This window comes from Petromyzon marinus, unplaced genomic scaffold (assembly GCF_048934315.1).
Source record: "Petromyzon marinus isolate PM22_M1 ecotype Great Lakes invasive population unplaced genomic scaffold, UKy_Petmar_22M1.pri1.0 PM_Scaffold_397, whole genome shotgun sequence".
Lineage (NCBI taxonomy): Eukaryota > Metazoa > Chordata > Hyperoartia > Petromyzontiformes > Petromyzontidae > Petromyzon > Petromyzon marinus.
Genome location: NW_027423387.1, coordinates 1 through 12,984, shown reverse-complemented (window position 1 = coordinate 12,984; position 12,984 = coordinate 1). Strand labels below are relative to the sequence as shown.

General features: G+C 44.8%; 1 long non-coding RNA gene across 1 annotated transcript; it reads left to right on the top strand.

Moving 5' to 3' along the window:
- The first annotated feature begins 208 nt into the window (after positions 1 to 208).
- On the top strand, positions 209 to 9,049 carry LOC142923292 (uncharacterized). Its single transcript, XR_012940672.1, has 3 exons — positions 209 to 575; positions 1,459 to 1,537; positions 8,841 to 9,049. It is a non-coding gene; the product is annotated as an uncharacterized LOC142923292 (long non-coding RNA).
- Positions 9,050 to 12,984: the final 3,935 nt, after the last annotated feature.

Below are 12,984 nucleotides of genomic sequence, written 5' to 3'. Positions count from 1 at the left end.
GTTAATGAAGTGTTCAACCTCACGGATGTTTGTCAATGAGGTTTACCAAGTAATTTAACCGCGTTAACGATGTTCACTGACGACGTTGTCGAAGTGTGCTCCCGAATGCGATCTTTAAGCACACGGAGCGCGCGTCCACCTCCGTCTGTAATGATCGCCGTTGCTAAGGAAGTGACGTCACTTGTTGTTAAGGTAACAAACCCCGGAAACCACGTGGTCCACTGTATCCTCCAGGCCTGATTAGTTACACGACTGTCAAATTTTTACTTTAAACTTTCGTAACTTGCAGTAATTCATAATTTTTGGTTCTTTCGGTAAAGTCACGTAGATAGAAAATAACATTTTAAGTTAAGGCAAAAAACCCACGACGTTTCGGTGGCAACACAAGCGGTCTTCATCACGTGTTGCGATCGAAACGTCGTGGGTTTTTTGCTTTTATTTTAATTTATTTTTATTTTATTGTTATTATTTTCTATCTACGTGACTTTACCTGAAAGAACCAAGAATATAGTAACGATTGTACCCTGGTCGCCACGGATGAAGAGGTCGAGCGGGCTCGGTTCAACTGTTGCCAGGTACCTCCACCACTCAGCTCGCAGCACACACACACAGTGTCCACTATGTAAAAATCAGGCTAAACTAAACCTTTCTAGAAGTTACTAAAATAATGCTATAAAAACAATGCAACAGTGATCATAAGAAATGTGATTGAAAGTTAACAATAGCGACATATATAACATATATTACTAAACCTAGCATCCTTCGCTAGCTGCTTGAGTCAATCCATAATAGCAGGAGTAACAATTATGTATGTTGATTAACTGCGAATAACCCAATCAATAACAGATATCCATTGTAATTTACATCAATACGTTACCCCCCCCCCCCGTCTTCGTATCGGATCTGCTTACAAGCGACGACGTCACATTTATCCCCCGTCTACGTCTATTAAAGACCGAAACAGGGGAAGGATTTCACCACAACTCTGGCTGTCACCTGACGAGGCGGGTTGTTGTTGTAGTTACAGGCGAAACGTCACGGTACTTGAATTGTAAATGTTGTGGGTTTACTCTCCAACACACCGATGTGCTGAAATAGTCACTAATTGGCATGTTTTGTTTACGTGACAAACTTGACTAAGATTTACGAGATCTAACCCAAACAAACAAAAACACTTTCTAATAAGTAACTATTTGTATTAATTCCATGAATGGACCTTGGCCTGGGACTGTGGGGATTGAGAAGTTATGGATGCAGCTTCTGTTTGTCCTGCCATCAGAATGACCAACAAATAAACAAATAATACACACGGATTGGTGACTACAGTACTAGACCCCCAGTGCTTTTATATTTAAAAGTGTATGTGCTTTGTGGTTGCTTTATTGCGCGTGTGTACGTACTGTGTAACACTTGTTTGAACGCAGGTGATGGGGTTGTCTATGTTGGGTGTCATTACAGCCAAAAACAAGCAGCAGTACGAATACCAGGACGCCGTGGCCGACCATGAGGACGGAAATTGGCCTCGCCCGGTCACAACGTACGACAGCAGTACAGGTTTCCCTCCACACATGCACACACCTACGAGTTTCCCACTGCAGAGACGAGGATCCCCCATATAGCCTTAACAGACTGTTGTGGCAAGTGCTGTTTGCAAGCACCAATGAAGGTCGGCATGGTATACCAGGGGGTAGGTGGCCAACACCACACCCGGCCGCCTTTGTCTCCCAAGCGGTGATGTATACACACACCGCTCCAGGTATTCATTTGAGGTTGAGTCGACCCAGGACCAGTTCAGATAAATAATCGTTATTGGTGTTGGCCATGAGCGGGACTCCAACTCGCTTGTTTGCGGGGTTCGGAGCGTAGCGTACTATCCACTGCGCCACTGCTACCCTCACATAACGCACACACAAACAACACACAGGGACCGACACGCACGGACACACAGGGACCTGCTCAACATTGAAATGTGCAGCCCTTGTGTGGCAGCCTGCGTTGAATTTGGGCGTTCATCTCGTCACCCATACAAAAGGTCTCGACACAATCAATGGCAGTCCCCCTTGCCCTGCCTGGCACGCACATCGGCCAGTCACCCCACGCACAGCACACACAACGTGCGCGTCGCGTATGCCAAATCAAGAGTCGTCCCCGAGTGTCTGGCAAATTGGACCGACTATCCCGGGCCCCGCGCTTCGGGGGAGGCCCCACGTGTAGACATCAGTGTCACATGTAATGCTTCCGGTTTAGTTTGAAGGCATCGGGGGGGGGGGCCCACGCACCCCCTACGGACGGCCCTGGTCAAAGCACACGGCAGCGCGGAGCACGCGCGTCACGCGCACGGGCCACGTGCGTCACGGGTACGTGACATCTACAAGGCAAGCACCTGCATCGCGTGGTCATCACTTGTAAGGCATGCCCTTTGTGCATGGGACGTGCGTAGTGTGTGCAACACGTGGCACATGTATGTCACACATGAGCATCGCAATGTGATGTCATGTGTACGTGGACATTTGAATCGCATGTAGCTGTCTGGTGGGCAGGACGGATCTACGTGTGGGCAAGTAAGGGGGTGGCTGAGTAAAACTGATACGGAGACACGTCAAGCCACACACTCACCACACACTCACCGGCACACTCACACACTTACCACATTCACCGCACACTCACTTACCGGCACACTCGCACACTGGCACTCACTGCACACTCACACCTCACACTCACCACGCACTCACTTACCGGCACACTGACTGCACATTCACACACACTCACCGCTCTCACCACGCACTTACTTACCAGCACACTGACTGCACATTCACACACACTTACCACACACTCACCACGCACTCACTTACCGGCACTCTGACTGCACATTCACACACACCGCACTCACACCGCATTCACACACACACTCACACCGCACTCATTCACTCACACACACTCACACACACACACATTTCCACACACTCACCGCACACTCACACTCACCGGCACACTCGTGTGCAAGCACACTAGTGAGCTTCCACAAAATGTGCTGCACATTAGTGAGGCCACACACCAAAGAGCACACACCAGCAGGTTTACACATCAGTGAGCTTACACACTAGTGTGCACACACACAGTCCGTAAGCTTACAGATTAGATAGCGTACACACCAGCTCACCGGTGAAGTGAGCTACACACTGGTGAGTTAACACACCCACCTGTTTGTGTGTGCAAAGCTCTTAACCCTAAACCGAACATATCCCAAATGTAATGGCTAAAGTTCTTTTACACACGCACGTGCATACACACGCACGTGCATACACGCATGCGCATATGAAGGCACGCATGCACACATACGTGCACACAAACACACGTGCACGCACGTTTAAACATATACAATTCCATGGCGTTGGACTTGAGACTCCCAGAAGTGGAATCAGGACTCCTGAGCGTGCGATATAGCTCAGTGGGCCTTACTTGGTAAAATTGAAATAATTAATTTAGTTTCAGGATGTAGGGTTCTGAAGATATTTCATCTTTCAGTCCTTTCTGACCGTTTGAGTGTGGGTGAGTGAGTGACAACTACTTATGCATTTTTTGTTATTACAAATACAAGCATTTCCAGCTATTGACATGAAATGTATTAACTCTGGAAGATGATGGTGATACAGGTGGTGGATAGCGGTAGTGTAGCGTTTAGCACGCTGCGCTACGAACCCGGCAACCCGAGTTAAATTCTCGCTCATGCCCAACGCAGGTAACGACTCTCTGAACTGGTCATGGGCCTCCCCTAGGTCGACTCAGCCTCAAATGAGTACCTGGTGTGGTGTGAACATCACTCCTGGGGAGACAAAGGCAGCCGGGCGTGGTGTTGGCCACCCACCCCTCGTGTGCCATGCTGGCCTTCACAGGTACTTGCTAACAGCACTTGCCCCAACAGTCTATTCGGGCTATATGGGGAGTCTTTGCTTTGGTCGTGATGATACAGATGGTGATTGATTATACAGATGGTTGGGATGATGATAATGATACATTTGGTGATGATGGTGGTGATGATGGGACTGTATGAGTGGTCCTTGAAGATATTTACTGTGTAATATTAAGACACACTAATATAAAATGTAATGATTGAAGCACAATATATAACATTTGTAATTTCTGTTTAAAGCATGTGCTTATAATCGGCACGTGTATTTGTACGTGGTTGTGCATGAATGCACGTGTTTTTATTTTCTGTATTAGGTGCTTGACGACAGCACTTGGCCCAACAGTCTATATTGGTTGTACAGGAAATCTTTGTGTTTTGATTTACGAATGTTCCATTCACGAAATTTAGTGAAAACGAAATTGACAAATTAAGGATACTTTTCGACTTACGAAATAGAATTTCAGCAGAAACAATATATCACATGGCACGCACCATGAGATCATCAAGCAAGAAGCTGTCATCCATCCACGACAGTGTCACGGTATCCCCATAGTGCAAAAGTAACGCCTCGTCACCTCTCCAGTCATTCCAACATGCAGATCTTTTGGTGAGTTCCTTGAAGATGTTAATTATTTTTGTCTTAAATTTATTATTATTATTCAACCGTTATAATATGTGTTCTTTATTATTTTTTGTATTGTGAAATATTGGTGTATATTTTGGGTTTAGGAGTATAGCAGAAATGACTGTCTGAAACACATGGCAAGTTTTTCGTATTCAATTAATGGGAAAGGCCATTCCGATTTACGATATTTTGTTTTGCGTGCGTTTTTAGAAGAACGCATCCCTTTCGTAATAGAGGCATACATCTACAGGAATCCCTTGCCAACCGCGAATTTACCAACCACGAGATTTTAGTAAACACGGATTGACTACTGGACACCTGTTTACTAACCACGAGCATCTCGCTTTTAGTATTCGCGAGTCGCGCCGAGTCGTGAAATCAAAACAACACGATGTACCTTATGGGGGGGGGGGTTCTTGTATTTGTTCTTGTATTTGTACGAGCTGTTGTTTGTTTATGTTACCGATGTTTACGAGGAGCGTTAGTGCAGCGGGTTAGCGAGCTGTACTATGGAGCCATAAATCCTGGCATAATTCCTGCTCACGGCCAACACCAGTGGCAATTATCTGAACCATTCCTGGACCTACCCTCGGCCTCAAATGAGTACTTGGTGCATTGTGAAAACATCAGCACTGGCAGAGAGAGACCCCATATGCTGTGCTGGCCTGCATAAGTGCTCATAACGGCACTTACTCCAACAGTCTGTTACATGGGGGGATCTTAGTCTTGGCGTGTAAGTGAGAGTTTGTGGACTTTGCATGTTCTTCCCCTGTTGTGCACGCGTTTTCTCAGGGTTCTCAGCTTTCAAAAAAGAACAACCAATTCTAACAGTGAGATTTTACTTGCAAATTACTTAAACAGGGATTACACACCGTGGCAACATTGCCTCCTTCTGTGAAAGCTGGACAGGACCCTCCTGCAAAAGAGTGAGACTTCCCTGAATAAACAAATGTAGCACGGTAATCTTTGAAATAATAAAATAAACTATTCACCCCTAGAGTGGACAGGGTAACGAGGGCGATCCTAGCAAGTGAGGGAGCTGTGCTCGGACGGAACGGACGACGGCTCCCAGCCGACCTCTTCGCCTTTGTCGATCTTGTCATCGTTGGAGACCGGTCTCAGCTCTGCGAGGATCGCCTCAAACGTGGGGCGCTCTAACGGCGCGTGGCTCCAGCAGCGGTGCATCACCTTGCGGCTGTGGGGCGAGGGGAGGGTGCGGTGAGGGTGCGAGGAAGGCGAATCGCGCACAAGCTCGGACTGCGCTTTGACCTCTTCCAGTGTGCGTTCGTTCTCAGAATGGTTGAATGAGTGCTGATGATGTTAATGACGTCACGGGGGGATGAAGGGGGTCAGGTGGCGAGGGGGGTGAGGGGGGGTGAGTAGGTAGAGGGTCATGAAGGCATAAAATATCTACAGTATGGATTCACACAGCGGCGTCTAAATGCCACTGCATCTCCATACGTAGTGCAGAAACACTGGTCATGTTTATCTTGTAGAGAGAGAAGAAGTCTGTGGGTCTCTACAGTGAGGGAAAAAAGTATTTGATCCCCTGCTGATTTTGTACGTTTGCCCACTGACAAAGAAATGATCAGTCTATAATTTTAGTGGTAGGTTTATTTGAACAGTGAGAGACAGAATAACAACAACAAAATTCAAAAAAACGCGTGTCAAAAATGTTTTAAATTTATTTGCATTTTAATGAGGGAAATAAGTATTTGACCCCTATGCAAAACATGACTTAGCACTTGGTGGCAAAACCCTTGTTGGCAATCACAGAGGTCAGACGTTTCTTGTAGTTGGCCACCAGGTTTGCACACATCTCAGGAGGGATTTTGTCCCACTCCTCTTTGCAGATCTTCTCCAAGTCATTAAGGTTTCGAGGCTGACGTTTGGCAACTCGAACCTTCAGCTCCCTCCACAGATTGTCTATGGGATTAAGGTCTGGAGACTGGCTAGGCCACTCCAGGACCTTAATGTGCTTCTTCTTGAGCCACTCCTTTGTTGCCTTGGCCGTGCGTTTTTGGTTATTGTCATGCTGGAATACCCATCCACGACCCATTTTCAATGCCCTGGCTGAGGGAAGGAGGTTCTCACCCAAGATTTGACGGTACATGGCCCCGTCCATCGTCCCTTTGATGCGGTGAAGTTGTTCCACCTCCATGCTTGACGGTGGGGATGGTGTTCTTGGGGTCATAGGCAGCATTCCTCCTCCTCCAAACACGGCGAGTTGAGTTGATGCCAAAGAGCTCCATTTTGGTCTCATCTGACCACAACACTTTCACCCAGTTGTCCTCTGAATCATTCAGATGTTCATTTTTGACATGCATTTTTCTGGATTTTTTTGTTGTTATTCTGTCTCTCACTGTTCAAATAAACCTACCATTAAAAATAGAGACTGATCATTTCTTTGTCAGTGGGAAAACGTACAAAATCAGCAGGGGATCAAATACTTTTTTCCCTCACTGTATATGTGCTTTCTTGAGCAGGCGGACCTTGTGTGCGCTGCAGGATTTCAGTCCTTCATGGCGTAGTGTGTTACCAATTGTTTTCTTGGTGACTATGGTCCCAGCTGCCTTGAGATCATTGACAAGATCCTCCCGTGTAGTTCTGGGCTGATTCCTCACAGTTCTCATGATCATTGCAACTCCACGAGGTGAGATCTTGCATGGAACCCCAGGCCAAGGGAGATTGACAGTTCTTTTGTGTTTCTTCCATTTGCGAATAATCGCACCAACTGTTGTCACCTTCTCACCAAACTGCTTGGCAATGGTCTTGTAGCCCATTCCAGCCTTGTGTAGGTCTACAATCTTGTCCCTGACATCCTTGGAGAGCTCTTTGGTCTTGGCCATGGTGAAGAGTTTGGAATCTGATTGATTGCTTCTTTGGACAGGTGTCTTTTATACAGGTAGCAAGCTGAGATTAGGAGCACTCCCTTTAAGAGTGTGCTCCTAATCTCAGCTCGTTACCTGTATGAAAGACACCTGGGAGCCAGAAATCTTTCTGATTGAGAGGGGGTCAAATACTTATTTCCCTCATTAAAATGCAAATCAATTTATAACATTTTTAACATGCGTTTTTCTGGATTTTTGTTGTTGTTATTCTGTCTCTCACTGTTCAAATAAACCTACCATTAAAAGTATAGACTGATCATTTCGTTGTCAGTGGGCAAACGTACAAAATCAGCAGGGGATCGAATACTTTTTTCCCTCATTGTATGTGAGGAGTCTGTGGGTCGCAACAGCACGTACGGCTGGAAGTAGGACATTCCAGACTAAGAGGGTTCATAATGGCCGTGTCAACGAGACTGAACCAGCCAGCACAACTCACTGCCAATAACACATCACGTAATTCACCCTTAAGCAATTGTTCAATCAATTAATTGAATCACTACAATTAAAATCAAAGAATATCCCAGAACAAGCACTTCGCACTCTCCTCCGTCAGCCACCTGCATCCACAATAGAAACGCATCAGTCCAGCAGTGGATAAAACCTGGAGTGGGAGGTATGGGGGGGCGGCTTACACTTGCGGTGGACAGCAGGGGGGTGGCTGCATGCAGTAGCCATCGCAGATCAAGCAGTAGAACTTGTCATCGACTGCCATGCGCCAGGGTAATGGGCCTCTCCTACACCCACACACATCACACTGAGCGGCACACACGTCACACCGAGGAGCACGCACGTCAAACCAAGGAGCACGCACATCACACATCCAGCGGCACGCACGTCACACCGAGGAGCACGCACGTCACACACGGAGCAGGTTGCACAGGTCTCCTTTATCAAGACAAACGTGGAGCAGATTACAACTACAACTCTTCTACGCCTGTCACAATGCCCCCCTCTCCCCCCCACCAGTTTATGGGGGGCCGCGGGCCTCACTCCCCCCTTCGCGTCAGCCTCCCCTAATAAATGGTCCGGTTGCATTGTGAATGCACCACTCGAATGACGTGCAGTCCCGTGGTGCACTGTAACGGGCTCGTGATTTACTCAATAAAATTCAACGTAAAAAAATAAAAACGATCCCAAGACATTATTTAAAATAAAGTATGGCCATCGTGTGTCAGCATCACAGGCGACAATTGGCATGTAAAAAAAAAACTTCACTGCGACTCACTCAATTGGGATTGCTCGCAGCAAACAGCACTTGACCTGCTTGCAGGTTAGGTGCTGAATAACCGTGTGTGACACAGAGAACAGTTGCCACTGAGGGTGCCCTTTTCAAATGCTTGAGATGAGATGTGATTATCGCGTGTAACTGTGCACACTTAAAAAAAAAATTCTAAGCGAACTATTATCGTTTCAGGTGGCAGGGTGGTGCAGCGGTGATCTTTGACCCTCACAACAAGAAGGGCCTTGGTTAATTATCCGACTGGCACTTTGCGGAGTTTTCTACGTTCTCCCCTTTGTTCTGTATCGGTTATCCAGTTTGCTCCCATAGCTAGAAAACACACAATCACAATGTAACTGGGTATTGGCCAAGCATCCCAATGCTAAAGTTACCTGCAAATTACTTCATTGGGATGACACTCGGCAGCAGAGCCAGATGATGGCATTGCTGGGGCCCTATGCCATTGTCAAGCTTAAGAGGCCCCTTCTATGAATGCCTGTATATTTTTGTCAGCAGAATGAAAATAACTGCTTTGGAGAGTCTTTTTTCTCACCGATCTTTATTTATTAAGCAATTATGTTAAAACTCGAAACCTCGTGTCCATTTCTTGTTTCGTATTTAGAGATCCCCCCCCTCTCTTATTGCGAGGCCCTAAGCTGCAAGTGTAGCTGGTGTGAGCTCGCCTGTGATGAATCACATGTATAATTGTGCACTCTAATTTTCTATGGGTGGCCAGGAGAATTTATTATTATTTAAGTGAATGCAATGGTGATCAGGGGATTGGATCCAGAGCCCCACGTACACAGTAGAGTACAAGGGAACGCCCACAATACAGATTTGAGCTGACCTGCGGATTGAGAAATTGAACTGTTTTGTGACGTGGAGGGTGTTTCTGAACGCTATTGTGACCGACCCGTCCCGACGGGAGGAGAGAGGACAGGGTGGACGGGCTCCATGAGCTTACTCTCCGGCACTGCACAGCACAACATCGCCTCCCTACTGCAAAAAACTCGGCAGGACCCTCCTGAAAATGAAAGTCTTCGGAATCAGTGAGGCCTGTCCTTGGGAGGACAGGCGTAGCCTTGGTCGTCACAAGCGAACATTTGTTTCTTCACATTAATTTTTATCCCCGGGTTACCATCAGGGCTGGGCGCTGCAAGCTTAGCTTCTGAGATCTGATGAGACTGGCCGTTTTTTAAAAGGTAATTTCGGCATCTGGAGCCCAAGCATGCAACAACTTTATGCAACTTCTTGGTTATTTTGGTAAAGTCACGTAGAATGGAAATACAATAATAAAAATAAAACATAAAAAATAAAATTCTCACGACGTTTCTGCCAAAACACAAGTAGCCTTCTTCAGGTGAAGGAACAGAACTGTCGGGACGACAGCGCTTCAATAACTGCTGCTAAGATTCGCAGCGTCTTTTAAGCTAGGTGGGAGAGGTAAAGTGCCTTGACAAAGGAGTTTACATATCAAACAGGAGAATTTAGCATTGAAATCGCTGTGTTAAAGTGTTGGATCAGCAGGGTGTTAAAGTCAGAAATAAGCATGTAACTGGGAGATTAGCATGATGTTAATGTGAGGGATTAGCATGTGACTGGTCACGGAAATAGCTATGTTAAAGTCAAAGTTTACATCTCAACAGAGGCGTTTAGTATATGGACGCTAAAGGACTGCAACTACCCAACTATCATACAATAAACCGATGTGAAAAAAACTAAGTATAAACTACATCAATGTTATCAATAAACTCTATATGCTCTCCAATCAGCAGAGCGCTTCAATGAACGCTGCTAAGATTCCCAGCGTCTTTTAGGCTAGGTGGGAGAGGTAAAGCGCCTTGACAAAGGAGTTTACATATCAAACAGGATAATTTAGCATTGAAATAGCTGTGTTAAAGTGTTGGATCAGCAGGGTGTTAAAGTCAGAAATTAGCATGTAACTGGGAGATTAGCATGATGTTAATGTGAGGGATTAGCATGCGACTGGTCACGGAAATAGCTATGTTAAAGTCAAAGTTTCCATCTCAACAGAGGCATTTAGTATATGGACGCTAAAGGACTGCAACTACCCAACTATTATACAATTAACCGATGTGAAAAAGTATAAACTACATCAATATAATAAATGTACTCAATATGTTCTTCAATATGTTGAGCTATAAACATAAAGTAACTGTGTATACACTACACTATATAATGAATACCATATAGTAAACGAATTAATAAAACTAAAATATAAACTACATCAATGTTATATTTATATTCTTAGTTTTTTCGGTAAAGTCACGTTGAAGAGAAACAACAAAATAACAATAAGTCATTATAAGTCATTATACATTACAATGCCATATGGCGAAAAAATGGGTGGCGGTTTTTTCCTTCTTTCCAACGTTAGCACCACGGAGAGCGACGAGCCTCGTTCAGACGGACGAGTCCATCCATGCTCGGAACGGAGGAGGGGGGAGAAACAGCCACGATGTGCTGCTCTGTCCTGTGTTGCGTTACAACCATGCCATAAACTAGACTACTATACATTGTAATGTTATACCTTCCAATCAAAACTACATTGTATAATATCGTATACACAGCCCAATGTAAGCTCGAACATTATGCAGTGTATTTATATGTCTTCAACTAAACTTTTTCCTACATTACACGACTATACACCGTAATATACACTACCATAGACAAACCCACCCTTGAATTACACAATGCGTTACTTTACACTACCCTATACTTTAGACTGTAAAATGTTAGACTTGTAATATTACACTATGTATTATTCTACCAACCCTACTGTATACCACACTGCTGTATATTCACAATACAATTACGATACTATATATTGCCTTATGAATTATGTTAAACATTACAATGTTATACTATTTATTATTATATAGCATGCTATAAACCATACCATTGACCGTCGTATGAAGAGGCAGTGCCAGCGAATGGACTGCAGTCTGAATGTCACCATAAAATACAATCAATTAAGAACTGAAATTGTTTATAATGTCTATCCAATGAAATTTTGATTTAAAGCTTTCGTGACTGCAGTAATTCATATTCTTAGTTCTTTCGGTAAAGTCACGTTGAAGGGAAACAACAAAATAATAAAATATATAAAACAATAAAAATTCTCACGACGTTTCGACCATAACACAAACCAATTCCTCGACCACAGCAATTCCATACACCCAGCCATCAGATTCACCATGGAGGTCGAAAAAGATGGCAAGCTACCCTTTTTGGATGTCCTAATTAAAAGGAGACCTGATGGTTCAATGAGCCACTCTGTCGACAGGAAAGCTACGCATACGAATGCTTACTTAAAACCGGATTCCCACCACCATCCATGCCAGAAGAACTCCCTCATCAAGACTCTATACCATAGAGCCCAATGCATTTCCGACCAGGAACACATTGCCAGTGAACTTAAGCACGTACACCAAGATCTCAAGGCTAATGGTTACTCCGACTACACAATCCGCAAAGCCATCACTCCAGCCATGAAGAAGGATCCTCTTGAGGAGCCATTCAAAACCATCACCTTACCCTACATTGCGGGGGTCACAAAAAATATCTCCAAAATCCTGAATAAACACAAGATCCAGGTCTGATTCAACACAGTACATAAAATCCGTGATCTGGTTTCGTCTGTAAAAGATGTGGTTCCAGACATACAGTACCCGGGCGTCTACAAACTAAGTTGCCTCTGTGGTAGCAGTTACATTGGAGAAACCAAACGACATATCTGGGACTGCATCCGTGAACATAAAGCAGACTTGAAACACGGTAGGACGAGCACCTCAGCCGTGGCAGATCACTGTTATAATTTAGTGGGCTCACATGACATTGACTTCTCCAAGACGGACGTTCTCTGCAAGCCATCCGGCTACCATGAGAGATTCGTTCATGAGGCCATACACATATACAAACACAGAAACAATTTCAACCGAGAAGATGGATTCTGGCTTAGTAACCATTGGAAAGACGTTATAAACCATTTTGGTACTTAATTGATTGTATTTTATGGTGACTTTCAGATCGCAGTCCATTCGCTGCCACTGCCTCTTAATACCTTTCACACGACGGTCAATGGTATGGTTTATAGCAGGGGTGTCCAAACTTTTTTTCCCGAGGGCCACATACAGAAAAATATACGAAGGATTGGGCCACTCACTAGACGTGAGGTATACTGCCTCACTTCTCATGCACTAATATTGTCAAAATCAATCAAATGCAGGTAAATTACGTTTGATTATTGAACATGTTAGAAGAAAAAAAGCCTCCATCATAGCTCTTCATTAGTAGATTTTAATTTTATTTTTTACAA